Genomic DNA, 18,418 nt, shown 5'->3' on the forward strand with positions numbered 1-18,418 from the left:
GAACCTGACCCAACCTGACCCGAGCCCGAAAGCCAGAACCGGAAGAGCGACCCGACATGACCCGAACCCGACACAGGTCGTCGGGTTCAGGTCGGATTGCAGGCCTTTACAGAGTGGAGGTCAGATGAGGATTGAATTAATTTCAATCACTGAATCTAAACAAGAAGTAAATCTGTCAAGAATGGAACACTTTGCTTTATCTGTGAGCTTGTGGCACAACGGTAGCGCGTCTGACTCCAGATCAGAAGGTTGCGTGTTCAAATCACGTCAGGCTCAGTTGTGTTTTACAGCAGCTCAAGTTCCTGGATTTTATATCAGAAGAGAGTTCGATTTATTGGAATGTTCAGTGAATGGTTGAATTTCAAGATCAACTTTAATAGATTAAAGTCCTGATTTCTGGTTCCGTTCCATTTCCATGCTCAGTTCTTATTTCACACTGTTTTATATCAGAACAATGTTTCAGGGATGTGATGTGTCCATTGTTTGTACAATTGCTCTGTCACCCAGTGTGAGAAATAAAACACAAACCGCCCAGCGTGCGGCTCAAACCCATACCTGGCCCTGTCTATAGGCCACTTAGTTCAGTTGGTTAGGACGCAGTGTTGATAACAACAAGGCTGTGGATTTGATCCCCATGTGCGCTGTCACATGGTCAGTTAATAATTTGACACATTTTTGTTACACTTAAAATCCAACTTTTAGATACAAACAAGTTTACATCAAATGTCAGAGGAAACTTATTTTGAATAACATCCATTGTATCTTTGTCACTGGTCTGGAGTAACACAGAATTCTTTCCAATTATCTTCCGTTTGCTGATAAACGTTGAACTCGTGGCCTGTTCTCATTAATGGTCACGAGCAACAAAAACAGACAGAGCAAGTCTGACCACCGAGAGATGTGGAAAAGGCTTCAGTTTGGGACAAATGCAGCAAATCAAATGTTCACCCGGCCCCGAGAGAGTCAAAAACTGGGGGAAAGGACACAGGGAGATAGAGAATAAGCTACAGCAGACAATGTAAATATTTCCCATCCTTGATATCTCTCTATTCCAATCCAACCTTCAGAGTTGGGTAAATAATTTCAGTGTAAATTGTGCAGCTCAAGAGTCAAAACCAAAGGGTGATGCAGAATAAAGGAGAACTGCCAAAACCCCAGATTGAACCAGGGATCTTCAGTCTAACACACTCCCAACTGAGCTATTTCAGTCTCACAGGCTTGGGATGATAAGTGGCAAGTAACATTCGCACCACACAAGTGCCAGGCAATGAATATCTCCAACAAGAGAGAATCTAACCATCTCCCCTTGACATTCAATAGCATTACAATCACTGAATCCCCCACCATCAACATCATGGAGGTTACCATGGGTAACCATACAAATAACGTGACTACAAGAGCAGGTCAGAGGCTTGGAATCCTGAGGTGAGTAATTACAGTGCAGCTGTTGGCTCCACCCCAGGGGCTGAATTTGTTCTGTAAACCATGAAGCAGCTTCCTCTCAAATCCCAGGTTTATTAATAAATCCTCTTACAAAAGCCCCAAAGTGTGATATATTCCTCTCACTCATCCATGACTCCTGACTCCCCAAAGCCTGTCCACCATCCACAAGGCACAAGTCAAGAGTGTGATGGAATATTCTCCACTTGCCTGGATGGGTGCAATTCCAACTCAAGAATCTCAACACCGCCAGGACAAAGCAGACCGCTTGATTGGCACCCCATCTGCAAACATTCACTCCCTCCACCATCGACGCACAGTTGCAGAGTGTGTACCTCTACAAAATCCACTGCAGCAATGCACCACAACTCCTTAGACAGCACCTTCCAAACCAGTGACCTTTAGCACCTAGAAGGGCAAGGGCAGCAAATACAGGGGATACCACCACATGCAAGTTCCCCTCCAAGCCACACACCATCCTGACTTGGAACTATAACGCCGTTCCTTCACTGTCGCTGGGTCAAAATCCTGGAACTCCCTTTCTCACAGCACTGTGGGTGTACCTACCCCACATGGACTGCAATGGTTCAAGAAGGCAGCTCACCACCACCTTCTCATGGGCAATAAATGCTGGCCTAGCCAGCGATGCCCACATCGCATGAATGAATGAATAAAAAAGTGAAGTATCCCTTGTGTCATTGTTTTGGTAGAAAATATAACCCTGGTGGAATTGCCCCTCCCAATCACACCTCACTTCATAGAACATAGAAAATGGAGACAATTTATGGCACAGACTGAAACCATTTAGCAATCGTGTCTGTGCCAGCTGAAAAAGAGCGATCCAGCCCAATCCCACTTTCCAGGTCTTGGGAATGGGATCTGAACAGATCTCAGAGCTCACATTATGTGAATGTTCTGTTGAAGTGTTGGTGAGCTGATATACCAGGGGAGATTCACACTGTTAGACACAGTGTGAAATACATTCAAGTATTTATAAAACATTACAACATGTGAGTAATATTCCCCATTGATTTCTCAGCACTGATGGATTGTGAAGTGGGAGACAGCCAGAAGTCCCAGTGATCCACACTGACCATGAGCTGAGAATGAAATGAGATAAAGTTCAATCTTCAGCAGCGAGATGCTGCAGAGAGGTAAGAGTCCTGAATCAAGGAGAGACTTTCTCATACTGCTGTTGAATCTCATTTCAAACACTCCTTGAACTCTCTGCCGAGGAATTCAGAGCTGGAGAATGGCTGTAAAATCAGCCTAAAACGGAAATAAAAGACACCCACCGTGGGGCTCAAACTCAAAAACTTGAGATTCAGAGTTTCATGCCTTCATCGACTGAGCTCACCAGGCCTGAGACAGTGTCCCCATCCTGTCTGTTATTGGACGGTGCAGCTGTTGGCTCCACCCCAGGGACTGAATTTGTTCTGTAAACCATGAACCAGCTTCCTCTCAAATCCCAGGTTTATCAGTAAATCCTCTTAAAAAGCCCCAGAGTGTGATATATTCCTCTCACTCAACCAGAATAAAAGTTACATCTTTTGCTCTTTTTACCTTCCAAACATTGACTTCTATTTTTCTCAGCATTTATTTCTCTCTCTTTTTTATATTGTGCATTTCCTAATAAACATTTCATTTCAATTATTTATGAGGGATGAAATGAACAGAAGAGATTTTCTGCAATGGTACCAGGGGTGTGGGACAGAGTGAGTGGTTCGGATCTGGAATACACTGCCTGAGAGTGTGCTGGAGGCAGATTCAATCGTGGCTTTCAAAAGGGAATTGGATAAACACCTGAATAGAGAAAATTTGCAGGGTTACAATGAAAGGGCAGAGGAGTGGAATTAGCTGATTTGCTCTTGCAAAGAGCTGTCATGGACATGATGGACTGAATGGTCTCCTTCTGTACTGTAACCATTTGATTCCTTGATTCTAACTCTGTCAAAGTTGTTCTGAACTTGCTCTGCTCCAAGGAGAACAACCCCAGCTTTTCCAGTCTCTGCACATAACTGAAGTTATGAGGAACCATGGGGAACCCACTGTAAACCTTCCTCCAGACAGAAATACAACTGTTCACCACCACACTGTGACCCAGCTGTTCACAATATATATCAATGATTCGGAGGTGGGAACCAAATGTCGTATTTCCAAGTTCGCAGATGACACAAAACGAGGTGGGAATGTGTGTTGTGAGAAAGATGCAAAGCAGCTTCAAGGGGATTTGGACAGACTTAGTGAGTGGACAAGAAAGTGGCACATGGAATATAATGTGTAAAAATGTGAGGTTATCCACTTTGGTAGGAGAAACAGATGTGCAGATTATTTCTTAAATGGTAAGAGATTAGAAAGTGTAGATGTACAAAGGGGCCTGGGTGTCCTTGTCAATAAGTGACTGAAAGCTAACATGCAGGTGCAGCAAGCAATTCAGAAGACGAATGATATGTTAGCCTCTATCACAAGACGATTTGAGTACAGGAGTAGTGAAATCTTGCTTCAATTGTATATAACCTTGGTTGGACTGCACTTTGGAATACTGTGTGCAGTTTTGGTCCCCTTACCTTAGGAAGGATATCATTGCCATCGAGGGAGTGCATTGAAGGTTCACCAGACTTGTTCCCGGGATGGCAGGACTGTCCTATGAAGAGAGATTGGGGAAACTGGGACTGTATTCTCTAGAGTTTCAAAGAATGAGAGGTGATCTCATTGAAACTTACAAAATATTTAAAGGGATAGACAGGGTAGATGAAGTTTTTCCTCCGGTTGAGGAATCTAGAACCAGGGGACACAATTTCAACATAAGGGGAAAGCCACTTAGGACAGAGACCAGGAGAAATTTCTTTACTCAGAGGGTTGTGAATCTTTGGAATTCTCTACACCAGAGAGCTGTGGAAGCTCAGTCATTGAGTATGTTTAAAGCAGAGATTGACAGATTTCTAAATACAAATGACATAAGGGATATGGAGATAGTGTGGGAAAAAGGCATTGAAGTGGATGATCAGTCATCATCATATTGAATGGCGGGGTGGTCTCGATGGGCTGAATGGCCTACTCCTGCTTCTATGTTCCTATCAGTCTGCTAACTTCATATGCATGCTGTCATTGTCCCTTTTATTACATGGGCTTCAGTTTTACTGGCAGTCTGGTATGTGACATCATCAAGAAGGTTTTCAATAAGTTAAATAAGGAGAAATTGTTTCCAGTGGCAAAAGGGTCAGTAACCAGAGGATGTATTTATCAGTTAATTGAGAAAAGAACCAGAGGCGAAATGAGGAATGATTTTTTATACAGTGATGTGTTGTGATCTGGAATGCACTGTCTGATCAGGACTTGAAAGCAGATTCAGTCGTAACTTTGAAAAGCAATTGGGATAAATACTGGAAGGAAAAATGTACAGATTACAGGAAAAAGCTGAGCAGCAGTTCTAATTGGATAACATAACCAAAGAGACAGCACTGACACAATGGACAATATGGTCTCCTTCTTTGGGTATCATTCTATGGTTTTATGAACATAATGTTGATACAATTCGCTGAGTTGGAAGGGAAGTGAACCCAGATTCCGGGTATTCTGAACACCAGACCCAAACCAACTGAACAAGCCTGTTGTTTAATCTCTGTTTTTCACACCAGCTTCTCCTCGCTCTTTCTGTGTTTCCTGCCTGGTCTGTTCCTCTGACCTTCATTCCTGACACTCTATTGAGAATGGCCAACTCACTGCACCTCTCACTCACACCATCACTCCACCCCTTCACCCACTTCCAAACCTCTCTGTTGAACAGTACCTCACATCTGCTCCTCTGCTCCATTAATATAACAGGAAAACATTTTCAAACAGACATTTCCAGACAGTGAACGTTCCAGTAAGACAAGGTAAAGAGCAGATTCATTCACTTTAAACACAGAGAGAGCAGCTCTCCCTGTTCAGTCTAAGGAGCAGATGTAGTTTCACTCCCATTAGTCTTAGAGACATGGGCCAGAATTTTAAGGGACCGTTGGAGACGGGAATGGAGGCTGGGGAGGGGGAGGGGGGGTGTATTAAATAGGGATGGAAGACGTCGGACCGGATTTTTCTGTCGGCGGCTGACATGGAGGGCAGACTTCGCACATCCACACGGCAAGAAGGCATTTAAAGTACTTCTGAGTCCAATTGTCAGCAATTTTATTCACTGGATCCAATTGAACTAATAGCACACGGGAACCACGGGGCTTCAGAGCCTCACCTGGTTAAAGGAGGTGACTGGGAGGTGGGAGCTGTGTGTTGGCTTCACTGGGAAGCTATCGGGTGAGGCAGCGTAACTTGGCAGTAAGGGTGGAGGGGGAAAGGGCATCGGGAAACACTGTCAGGAGTGGGGGCCAATGTGCCAGCTCTGCAGGGGGAGCCACACCAGGGTACCATTGGGGCAGTGCCACCTCATTGAGGGTGACAAGTGAGGTAAATGTGGCTGGGTGTTGTTTACTGTGAAGGCCTTACACTCAGGGAGGGGCAACCTGTCATGGGCCTCATTCAAGGCTCACATTGAGGAGGAGGAGGAGTAGAGAGGAAGGGAGGGAGGCGCAGGCACCAGCAGGGGCACCACAGCAGCTTGGGGGCCCACAGGAAGGCCAGCCTCGAACAGGAGGCTGGAGAAGGAGGCAGAGGAACACGTCAGCTGAGGTTCAACAACCTGCAGATGTCCGAGTGACAGTGTCTCCACAGACTGCGCCTCTGCACGGAGGTCGTCACTGATCTCTCTGCCATGATGCAGCTGTGCCCCATGGGACTTGGTGGGCACCTGATACCAGTGTCACTGAAGGTCACTGTGCCACTGAACTTCTGCACCAGCAGATCATTGCAGGGATCCACTGGAGATATGTGTGGAATCTCACAGTCTGTGGTGAATCAGTGCATCAAGGAGGTCACCAATGTCCTGTTCAGGAGGGCCGGTGACTATGTGCACATCGATCCAAACAGTCAAGCTGAGAGGACTATAGGATTCGGGGCCATCACTGGATTCCCCCAGGTGTAGGGTGTCACCCCATGTGACCATCAAGGCTCCTGCAGACCAGCCAGCAGCCTTCAACAGGAAGGGCTTCCACTTGCTCAGTGTGCAATTGGTCTGCAACCACTGCAAATGGATCCCATAGGTGTGTGCTCAAATCCCGGGAAGCAGCCACAATGCCTGCATACCAAGGCACTCCCAGGTGCCAGAACCTTTCCGCGGCCCCATCCGCTTTCAGAGATGGATCCTTGGAGACAAGGGCTACCCACTGAGGACATGACTACTGACGTCTGTGAGGAACCCACGCACGGATGCAGAGGAGAGGTACAACACCTGCTGCGGGTCAACCCGAGCGACCATCAAGGAGGCCATTGGTCTCCTGAAGATGAGATTCAGGTGCCTAGATCGATCCAGTGGAGCCCTTCAGTATGTCCCGGCGAGGGTCTCACATATCGTGGTGGTTTGCTGTGCACAGCACAATCTGGCATCACAGAGGGGTGAGGTGTTGACAAGTAAGGATATCGTGGAGTGTGATGTCTCCTCTGATGATGAGGATGTGGAGGAGGATGCTGCCCAAGCAGTGCCTGATGAAGAACCTCAGGCACAGCAGGAAAGGGGCAATGAGATACACACAAGGGAGACATGAGACACCCTTATACATTCAAGTTTCCTTTGAGCCTTACCACCCTCTGGAACCACAGCAATAAAGTCTTAGCCTTAAGCAGCCCTGTTGTCGCCTGCTTCCTTCTGCACTGCAGCGTCCAGGTACACATCGCACAGTGACAAGACCGAAGCTTTGTGAACTCAGGGCTTGGTCCCTCACTTCCAGCCCCTTGGGAGGAAGGGTTTAAATGAAGTCCCAAAGGGCATCAACAATAGGAAGGAGACATAGTGAGAGAACATCATTTCTTTCTTCCGTGTGACATCAAATGCAACCCTATCCATCTGGAATGCACATTCACCATGAACCCAAATGAATCTAGGTGCTCTTCTGAAATCTTTTCCGCATGCTCCTACGTGGTGCACCCCCTGCTCTGTCAGCTGAGGTGGAGACAGGCTGCTGACCTTGCTGCCCCATGGCTTGGGATGACATTGGTGGCCGTCCTCTTGCTGCCTGAGGCCTGGAGGGCCCCGGCACACTGAGGGCCTCCTGCACAGGTACAGGGACCCCCCCTCTGTCATCGAGGGTGACGGAGGCAGGCACTGGCATCACTTGTGTCACTGGCAGAGGGGCTTTGGAGCTACTGTCCACACCAGGAGCACCCTGAGAGGAGACCCCAGATGTAGCAGCCAGCTGCTCCTCCCCCTTATCAGACACACTTGTACCTCGCTGCTGACCTGAGAGGGACGTGGACCTGGTGAAGAGTTCAGGTGCCTCGTCCCCCCTCTCGCCTTGTCACCGCTGGATGGAGCTCATGGACAAAGCGATGGAGTGCAGGTCTGCACACATCTCCGGCAGCCACTGATTGGTCGGCTGGATCTGGCTCTCCATCAGAGTCACCAATCTCTCAAGGAAGGAAGCCAGACACACCCCCATCAGAGACAGTGCAGCATGCAAGGCCTGGATGGACTCCTCCATCATCCGAACTTGGGTACACATAACCTCCGGCAACTCTGCCAGATGTTGCCTGACCTCGTGCTGCAGCTGCAGCATTTCCCGTGTTGCTGGTGACACCAGAGGCACGTCATCAGCCTGGGACTCAGCATGGGCCTGGCCTCCCACAGACTTCCAACTGCCAGTGGCCTCGGCTGTCACAGCCTCCGTCAGCTGCCCGGGCCTGTCTGTGACGTGCTCACCAGCTTGTGTGCCCAAATCTAACAGCGAGTGGATACCCACCGAGTGAGGGTTTCTGTGCTGGTGGAGGGTGCAGGGGAATGATGTGACGGTGCACCCTCTGAGGCTCCCTCCTCCTCCTCAGAGGTGTCTGGCTGTCCCCCAGTCTCTCCAGCTCTTCGCTCTTGTCGTTCATCCTAGCCTGCATGTGAAAACAGGGACATTGAAGGGTTAGGGTCTGCCCATCGTGACATTCCAACCACCCCTACTGTGCAGCTCCATTGATGCAGTGGTGAACAGATGAGCAGTGTGGCTCCTTTGCAGCGGATGCACCCTTGTGCCCCAGGAGATGTTCACTCACTCTCTTCGGTAGGTGTCCCTGTCTCTCCATCAGCTATGGAGCAGCTGCTTTGCTGCCCGGCCTGTTCCATGGCCTCCTCCTCCATCGGGATGAGGACATGGAGATAAGGCATCCACTGCCAGTCTTGACACGCTCTTTCCGATTGTGGGCTGTCTTCTATTGCAGCCACTATGATCAACAAAGTTCGTCTCCCAGCGGGGACAAGCCCAACATCTCTGATGGTGATAATCCAGCAGTCCATGATGTGGACACACATATTCCTCCTGCATGTGGCCCCTCTCGAGGGACTGTGTGAGTTTATACAATGACTGATGTGCACCTCCCACCGAGATGCAGCCAAGCCTCAGGCAGCGTGTCCTGCTGCCCTTCCCCAATACACATGACTGGGTGGTCACTCCCTTTCCACCAAACTCTCCCTCTCACTCTGCCATGCGCAATGTCCAAAGGGTCCAAAGTGTTTTGAGTTTGTGCCTGAGCAGCCTGGATCCGGTCATTGACCCACTTCGTGCACTGGATCCATGTCTTGGAGTTGACCCCACGGCTGCTGACTTCACCTACTATCTCAAAGCAGCTATGCTTGGTCAGGTGGACAGGTCTCCACCTCCCATCCCTGGGGAAGAGGATCTTCCACCTATCTGTTGTCACCTGGAGGCGAACCTGCAGGAAGGCATCGCCAAACCATTGGACCATGGTCACTGCAGGCTCGCATTCAGCTCCTTACCTATCAGGCAGCAGAGACAGCAGAACGGGTCCTGGGGCATCAGTGACAGCAGAACGGGTCCTGGGCAGCAGAGGCAGCAGAACAGGTCCTGGGGCAGCAGATGCAGCAGAACTGGTCCTGGGGCAGCAGAGGCAGCAGAACAGGTCCTGGGGCAGCAGATGCAGCAGAACTGGTCCTGGGGCAGCAGAGGCAACAGAACAGGTTCTGGGGCAGCAGAGGCAGCAGAACGGGTCCTGGGGCAGCAGAACGGGTCCTGGAGCAGCAGAGGCAGCAGAACGGGTCCTGAAGCAGCAGAACGGGTCCTGAGGCATCAGAGGCAGCAGATCGGGTCTTGGGGCAGCAGAACGGGTCCTGGTGCAGCAGATGCAGCAGAACGGGTCCTGGAGCAGCAGAGGCAGCAGAACGGGACCTGGGGCATCAGAGGCAGCAGAACGGGTCTTGGGGCAGCAGAACGGGTCCTGGGACAGCAGAGGCAGCAGAACGGATCCTGGGACAGCAGAGGCAGCAGAACAGGTCCTGGGGCAGTAGAGGGCTCTCAGGAAGACACTCCTTTAAACCAGGCAGCAGTGAATGCAGGTCTGGCAGTCCTTTCAATATGGTGCCAGCACCTGCCGTTGTGACAGATGTCGGTGCCATCGGTGCCTCGTTCCCTACCTCTGGTCCTTGTTGACATGGGCCCCACGCCTCCCCTTCATTAATTGGTCGGCTGCTCCGTGATCGGGGTCGGCCGGCCACATTTCACTCGTGTGGTGACGGCACCCACTCACGGTGTCTCTGCCGAGAGCCGCACCGTTAGTTTAAAATTCAGCCCATGGGGTCAAGAGTGGAAAATCTCCCCTCTGATTCTCTCTACTTAAACTGATGGAGACACCAAATTAAAACTGATGAAACCAGGGATTGTATCCTGGTTCTTCAATCTAGTGTTCTCCCAACTGAGCTATTCCATCCTCACTGTGAACTCATCTTCATTGGAGACAAATATAACTCCAGGTGGAATTTCCCACCCGTTCATTCCTCACTTCAGGGGAATGGGACCCGACCAGATCGCAGAACTCAGATTATGTTAATGTTCTGCTCTTGATATCTTCATATTATCTTGCGTTTGAGACTCTTTTAATCAGGTTCACGGACAAATTCTTCCATCATCCCTTCTCCCACATTCTCTCTCTCTCATTCATTCTTTATTCCTCACAGTCCAGAAGGGGTTAGGAATCAGAGCTCACCCCCAAACCCTCTGCACACAGACCTCTGTCTGTTACCCTGTTTGATCCAAGAGACCAGTCAATAAATTACACTCTTTATAAACACAGAAAGCTGCCTCACAGTGTTGGACAGAGATAAATACACTGAAGTCTTTTGAAAAAAGTTCATCTTACGGGTTGTTACTGAGCCCACAGAGCAGGACGGGCCCAGGCTCCAGCCCCAGCCTGTGCTGTGTTAGCTGATGCCACCTGGTGTGATACTGAGCCACATGGAGCAGGAAAGGGCCTGGTTGTATTCATGGCCTGTGTTGAGTTAACTGATCCCACTCAGTGTGGTAGGAGCCACACAGAACAGAATGGGCCCAGGCTCCTTCCTCAGCCTGAGGGATGATAGTTCTTCTCACACGTTGTTGTACAGAGCCCCACACAGAACAGGGAAATCTCAGGCTCCATCCCCGGCCTGTGGTATTTTACTTCATCGCACCTGGTATGGTACGGAGTCCCAAGAGCAGGAAAGGTCCAGCTTCCATCTCCAGCCTGTGCTGAATTAGCTGATCTGACCTGGTTGGCACTGAACCGCAATCGGGGAAGGATGGGCCGAGGCTCCATGGCCTGTGGTGTGTTAGTTATTCTCATTTGGTGAGGTACTGAGCACCATATAGAGCAGGATGGGCCTGTGCTCAGTGAGCTGATCTCACCTTGTGTGGTCCTGAGACCCACACACAAAGCAGGACAGGCCTAGGCCTCATCCCCGGCCTGTGTTCAATTAGCAGATCTCAGCCAAAAGATTTTGATAAGGTTCCACACAAGACGCTTCTCTATAAGATTAAAGTCCCTGGTATCAGTGGTAATATATTGATCTGGATTGGGAACTGACTGGCAGATGTAGGCAGAAAGTAGTTCCAGATGGATCTGGATCTGTTTGGAGACCAGTTACCAGTGGTGTCCCACAGGGATCGGTGTTGGGTCTGTTGCTCTTTACTATTTTTATTAATGATCTGGATGTAGGTGCAGGGCGCACCATCTGTAAATTTACAGATGATTTGAAGATCTGTGCGAGTGTTCAGACTGTAGACGATACTCGACTGTTTCAGGCTGATCTTAATGTGTTTGGAGATTGGGTTCATGACTGGCAAATGATGTTTAATTTGGGTAAGTGCAGTGTTATTCATGTGGACAGGGCGAATGCTCAACATTCATACACCCTTCAGGGAAAAACATTAAAGTAGGTGGAAAAAAGAAAATAATTTTGAGCAGAGATCTGGATGTTCTAGTGCACAGATCTCTAAAGTTACAGCAGCAATGCTGTGAAGTGATAGTTGGAGCAAATAGAGGGTTGGGCTGCATTCAGAGGACAATTGAGTATAAAATGAGGCATATTCTTTCATGGGATGTGAGCGACACTGGCAAGGCCAGAATTTGTTACCCATCCCTAATTGTCATTGACAAGGTGGCGGTGAGCTCCCTTCTTGAATTGCTGCACTCCTTGTGGTGTAGGTACACCCACAGTGCTGTTAGGAAGGGAGATCCAGGATTTTGACCCAACATCAGTGAATGAACAGCGATATATTTGCAGATCAGATGGTGTGTGACTTGGAGGGGAGCTTGCACATGGTGGTGTTTCCATGCATCTGCAGCCCTTGTCCTTCAAGGTGGTGGAGGTCTTCGGTTTGGAAGGTGCTGTCTGCGGAGCCTTGGTGAGTTGCAGCAGTGCATCTGGTAGATGGTACACACTACTGCCACTGTGCGTCAGTGGTGAAGGGAGTGAATGTTTAAGGTGGTGAATGGGGTGACAATCAAGGCGGCTGCTTTGTCCTGAACAGTGTCGAGTTTCTAGAGTATTGTTGGTGCTGCACTCATCCTGGTTTGTGCCTTGTAGATGGTTGACAAGTTCTGGAGAGTCAAAAATCACAAAATTATTACAGTGCAGAAGGAGGCCATTCGGCCCATTGTGTCTGCATAGAATCATAGAACATAGAAAGTTTACAGCACAGGCAGGTCAAAAAACGAGCCACCCAGCTGAATCCCATTGACCAGCATTTGGACCGTAGCCCTGCAGGTTCAGGTACTTGAGGTGCACATCCAGACTCCTTTGAAATGAGTTGAGGGTTTCTGCCTCAGCTACCCTTACAGGCAGTGAGTTCCAGACTCCCACAGCCCTCTGGGTGAAAAAACCTTTCCTCATCTCCCCTCTAATTGTTCAACACATCACTTTAAATCTATGCCCTCTAGTCACTGACCTCCCTACTAAGGTAAATAGACCCTTCCCATCCATTCTATCCAGACCCCTCACAATTTTGTACATTTCAATCAAATCTCCCCTCAGCCTCTTCTATTCCAAGGAGAACAACCCCAGTCTATCCAATCTTTCCTCATAGCTGCATTTTCCCAGTCCTGGCAACATCCTCGTAAATCTCCTCTGTAACCTCTCTGGTGCAATTACATCCTTTCTGGAATGAGGTGACCAGAACTGCACACAGAACTCAAGTTGTGGCCTAACTAATGATATATACAGTTCCAGCATAACCTCCCTGCTCTGATATTCTATACATCGGCTAATAAAGGAAAGGATTCCATAAGCCTTCTCAACCAACTTATCAACCTATCCTGCTACTTTCAGGGATTTGTGGACATTCACTTCAAGGTCCCTCACTTCCTCTACACCTCTCAGCATTCACCCATTAATTGTGTATTCCTTTGCTGTGTTTGACCTCACCAAAGGCATCACCTCACACTTCTCCAAGTTGAGTTCCATTTGCCACTTTTCTGCCCACCTGACCAGTCCATTTCTCCAGCTCTCCTAATGAGCATTTCACCACGTGCCTTGAGCTGAGTTACTCATCACAGAATTCCCACTATCTGATTTACTCTTGTAGCCAGAGTATGTATATGAATGGTCCAGTTAAGCTTTTGTCAATGGTAACCCCCAGGATGTTGATGGTGGGGGGATTCAGCGATGGTAATGCTGTTGAACGTCAAGGGGAGATGGTTACATTCTCTCTTGTTGGAGATGGTCATTGCCTGGTACTTATGTGGTGTGAATGTTACTTGCCACTTAGCAGCCCAAGTCTGAATGTTGTCCAGGTCTTGCTGCTTCTGGACACGGACTCCTTCAGTATCTGAGATGTCCCGAATTTGTCCTTTTATGAAACCTTGGTCAGGACTCACTTGGAATATTGTATCCAGTCTTGGTCTCCTCACATGATGGGTGATATTGAGGCTTTGGAAAGGGTACAGAGGAGAGACATTCGACGAATTCCCAGTATAAGACATCTTGGTTATCAAGTTAGACTAAAAGAGTTGGGACCCTACACCTTAGAGAAACCTAGACTGAGGGGTGATCCGATTGAGGTTCATAAATAATGAAGGGTCCAATTCAGCATGGGAGAGGAGTCATAACTTTATATTGGAAAAGGCCAGATGGCACCCGGATCACATTAAATTTCATTTTCAGTGGTGGGTTAATGTACCAGGATGGCTGAGTGGTTAAGGCGTTGGACTTAAGGTCCAATAGACATGTGTCTGTGTGGGTTCAAACCCCACTCCTGGTATCTGTGCTTACAAAATGTTACTTATTCTTTCCCTGACTTTTGCCTTGCACCATCATCTCTTCTGTCATTTAATCACTCTTGCCTTCCAACTGATCACAACTTCCTATTATTTGATCTGCCCCAGCACCGTTCCTTGGCTCTGCGCTTGCTTATAAACTGGTAAATCTTTAACTTAATCTCCTCTGTACCCTGACAATGACCTTCTCATCCTTCCTGGATTGTGGTTCCTCACAGGATCCGCTGCCTCTCCGACTCCCCTCCAGGTAACTGAAGGCCCTGAGCCTTGGTCTTGCTTTATACGCTAGCTGGTAGTTGATTCCTTGCAGGTCTGCCACCACTCAGGAGAAGCTCAAGACCCAGATCAAGCGAAGTATCAAGAGGAATGTGAACAAAGGCTCCCTGGTGCAGAGCAAGGGACAGGGAGCCTCCGGCTCCTTCAAACTCAGCAAGAAGGAAAACCCAGGGAAAAGTGGGAAAGAAGGTGAAGAAACCAGCAGACAAGAAATCTTTAGTGAAGAAACCAGCAGACAAGAAATCTTCAGTGAAGAAACCAGCAGACAAGAAATCTTTAGTGAAGAAACCAGCAGACAAGAAAGTGACAACAAAGAAAGTAACAGCCAAGAAAACGAGCAGCAAGGCGGCGGCAACGCTAAATAAGGCGGTGAAGAAAGCAGTGCTTCAGAAAAAGTCTCCTGCGAAGAAGGTCAAAAAAGGCAAGAGTGCGGCGGGCGGAAAGGCGCTGAAGAAAGTGCAGACATGGAAGAGCAAGGTCAAGCCGAAAGCAGCGAAGTCTCAGAAAGCAGGGTCTGGAAAGAAGTGAAAGCGCGGGAAACTTGTAAACATCTGAACACAAAGGCTCTTCTCAGAGCCACCCACATCTCTCAGGAAAGAGCTGATCCCCTGATCAAATGATCCCTGTCCCGGCCCCGCCTGCAGATTCCACATGGAAATGATTTGGAGTAAATCCAGGATCCCTGGTGACTCCCCTCCACCCAGCCTTTTCCCCACTCTCTGTAATAAAACAGAGGGATATCCGGCCCTCACTCTAACTGGGGATGTGTTCGGTGCAGTCTCAGTTCACAAATTCAGGGGGAGAGTCTGTAAGACAGTAACACTGGCGGAGAAACCCCACCTCACAACTCAAACCCCAACACATGAGTTTCTCCAATTCAGCTGGAGTCGGGTGACAACAGGAGCTGGGATAGGCTGTGATCGGGAATGTTAGGAATGGATTTGTTCAGGGAGGAATGTACCTGGAATCTCCAAATATAATAGTTCCTTATTTCCCCAGATGACACATTCTGCAGTGAGAGTGAAAAGTCTCTTCACTGCTTCACATTTACTAATTGTTTGGTTCGAGATGAATAATGAGTCAGAGAGTAATGACAGGATCTGAAGCTTCTCTCACACCAGCCCTTGAATGACTCAGTGTGAAGTGTCCAATGTGTGAAGCTACTGCCAGGGTTTGTCAATCTGAACAGTTTCAGCTCAGTTCCTGGGGGCCTGAAATTCCAACAGTTTGACTCTGTCTCTGATTGCTCACCCGCTTCTCAATCCAATTCTTAACCAATCGGAGTGTCACATAAATTAAATAGAAGTTCTCATTGGCTGAAATTTTCCAATTGGAAAAAGCCCGGCAATTCCAGAGCAGGAAGGAATTGAAGTGATGGAAAATTTCAATTTTCAGGCAACAATTTTAAAACCTCTCATTTTATGTTCTGTATTACTGTATTTACCGTCACAAAATCCTGACGCGATTTTAGGAATCGTTTTCATTTTTCAATCTGTCAACTGTAAGCGGCGGGAGGAAGGTCCAGTTCAGCAATTTAAAACGGGACAAATATCAGCTTCCTCTCTGTAAAAGGAACAAATTAGCGACTAACCGCTTCTCACAGGCTTCTCGGGGACTGACAGAAACGAGCGGTTTCTGATCCTTTCTCCTGAAAGAGGCGGATAATGCTGCAGGGAGCAATGAACTGCCCTTCACTTTCTGGCTGCTAATACACCCCTGACTTTAAACAGTTCAAACAGCGACTGATGCTTCTGCCGGAAAATGAGCAGATTCACCAGAATGATCCCGGTCCATCATGGCCAAAGACATCCAGCTGGCCCGCCGCATCCGCGGGGAATGCACCTAAAACCCAGCTTCAGTAACAAGTGTAACAAGGGCTCTTTTCAGAGCCACCAAATCAGCAAAGGAAAGAGCTGCCATCTCTGATCATCATCAAACCCATTAGATTGGAGGGGCGGTCACATGGTTTCTGTTTTGTCACATCACTTTCCCGAAAGGCCTGTAGGACTGAGAGCTAATCTGGAATTTAGAAAGCAGCATTACCGGAGACTCATTGCTGCTCAGCACAATCTCAACCCCGCTCCTGGGATCCGTTAGCTGGCATTGGGGAAAAGAAATGGATCCCAGTTTTATTTGGAAGGCATTAATGGAGCCGGGTCCGTTCACATGAGGGTTATTTACAAACATTACCCAATGAGTTCACTAATATTTGAATCCATTGGAGATCAGTACACAGGATATGTAAGGCAGCTCGGTCACTCTGACTGAAACCGCCAGTTCCCCGGGGCTGCAGACCCTGACACTGCGGGGAGAGAATCCCCGACTCTATCCTGCCGCCGGGGGAAACAGACAGCTCTGTGTCCGGAGAATAGGGAGGGCCGGGGGGAAGGCACATATTAAAGCGCTGCAATGGACTCAGCTCCTGTGTGTGCACAACTCTCACTGATTCCGTCCTCTGGGAACAGTGCGGTCTAAACAGATCAGGTTAGGAGAGAAACACACAGCCCGAGAATGGCCTCTTCCTTCCTGCATTTACTCTGTTCCGGGAGCAGATTCTCATTGAGAAGCGGCGCTCAGATCACCAGAGAGAAAAAAAAACACAATTCAAACTGTCCAAATGAAAAACAGAGAATTAACCCGGACACTTCCATTATTAAATTAATTCATCAGCTCCGAACCAGTTCCCGTTAATGTACCGGGATAATCTCGGGATTTATCAAATCGAAGGCAGCGGGATTTATTAAATTGTTGATTCTGACACCCTGTAGTTCAGTTCTTCACTTAACTGGAGGGGGAGATGTGTGAGCAGAGAAACAGAGCGAAATCCAGAGAGGGAACTGAAAACTTTTTTTTTATTTCCAAAATATACTTTATTCATAAAAATCTGTAAAAATTACATTGCCAAACAGTTTCCAAACAGCACCAAAAAATACAAACATTGCAAGGGAGATCAGTTTCCTTCAATACTCTCATGAGTTTCTTCCCAGCCCTTCCGTTTCACAATTGTCATGTCAATTACAGTTTTACATTTACAGCAATTGAGAATATTAACGATACAGTTCGAGGGGTTTCCCATTGATCCAGCCCCTCAGTCCAGCTTGGTGGGGGAACCTTACACTGTGGTCTTTCCCCATTGAGCCTTTGCTGCGGCTGCCCCAAGCTTTAGTGCGTCCCTCAGCACGTAGTCCTGGACCTTGGAATGTGCCAGTCTGCAACATTCGGTGGTGGACAACTCTTTGCGCTGGAAGACCAGCAAGTTTCGGGCAGACCAAAGGGCGTCTTTCACCGAATTGATAGTCCTCCAGCAGCAGTTGATGTTTGTCTCGGTGTGCGTCCCTGGGAACAGCCCGTAGAGCACAGACTCCTGTGTTACAGAGCTGCTTGGGATGAACCTTGACAAAACCCACTGCATCTCTTTCCACACCTGCTTTGCAAAGGCACATTCCAGGAGGAGGTGGGCGGCCGTCTCTTCCCCACTGAAAACACACCTGGACAGATGTGAAACAGGTCAATCCACTGTTCCAATAACTCCATCTCTGACTCCCTCCTGACAGTAACCAGCCCTTTCACAGAGACTGTGGGTGGCTCTGAAAAGAGCCTTTGGGTTATTAGATGACATTTTGGCCGCTTTACTTTTTCTGGGAGCTCTGAACGCTGGTTTTCTTGGGCAGCAGCACGGCCTGGATATTAGGCAGCACCCCGCCCTGTGCGATGATCACTCCTCCCAGCAACTTGTTGAGCTCCTCGTCGTTGCGGACAGCCAGCTGCAGGTGTCTGGGGATGATGCGGCTCTTCTTGTTGTCCCGGGCCGCGTTACCGGCTAGCTCGAGGATTTCAGCGGTCAGATACTCGAGCACAGTAGCCAGACAGACCGGGGCTCCGGCACCCACACGCTCAGCATAGTTGCCCTTTCTCAGGTGCCTGTGAACACGGCCCACCGGGAACTGCAGTCCAGCCCGGGAGGAGCGAGACTTGGCCTTGGACCGAGCTTTCCCGCTGGTCTTTCCTCTTCCAGACATTTCCACAATCTCACAAATACTTTCCACAAAGAATGAATAATTTCCTTCGCATTAATAATATCCTGTAGGCG

At 48.5% G+C, this 18,418-nt stretch overlaps 2 non-coding genes across 2 annotated transcripts; both read left to right on the forward strand.

The window, feature by feature from the left end:
* The first annotated feature begins 204 nt into the window (after positions 1 to 204).
* On the forward strand, positions 205 to 276 carry trnaw-cca (transfer RNA tryptophan (anticodon CCA)). Its single transcript has one exon. It is a non-coding gene; the product is annotated as a tRNA-Trp (tRNA).
* Positions 277 to 13,953: 13,677 nt separating this feature from the next.
* trnal-uaa (transfer RNA leucine (anticodon UAA)) lies at positions 13,954 to 14,036 on the forward strand. The gene has a single exon. It is a non-coding gene; the product is annotated as a tRNA-Leu (tRNA).
* The last annotated feature ends 4,382 nt before the right edge of the window (positions 14,037 to 18,418 follow it).

Source organism: Heterodontus francisci, chromosome 35 (genome assembly GCF_036365525.1).
Source record: "Heterodontus francisci isolate sHetFra1 chromosome 35, sHetFra1.hap1, whole genome shotgun sequence".
Lineage (NCBI taxonomy): Eukaryota > Metazoa > Chordata > Chondrichthyes > Heterodontiformes > Heterodontidae > Heterodontus > Heterodontus francisci.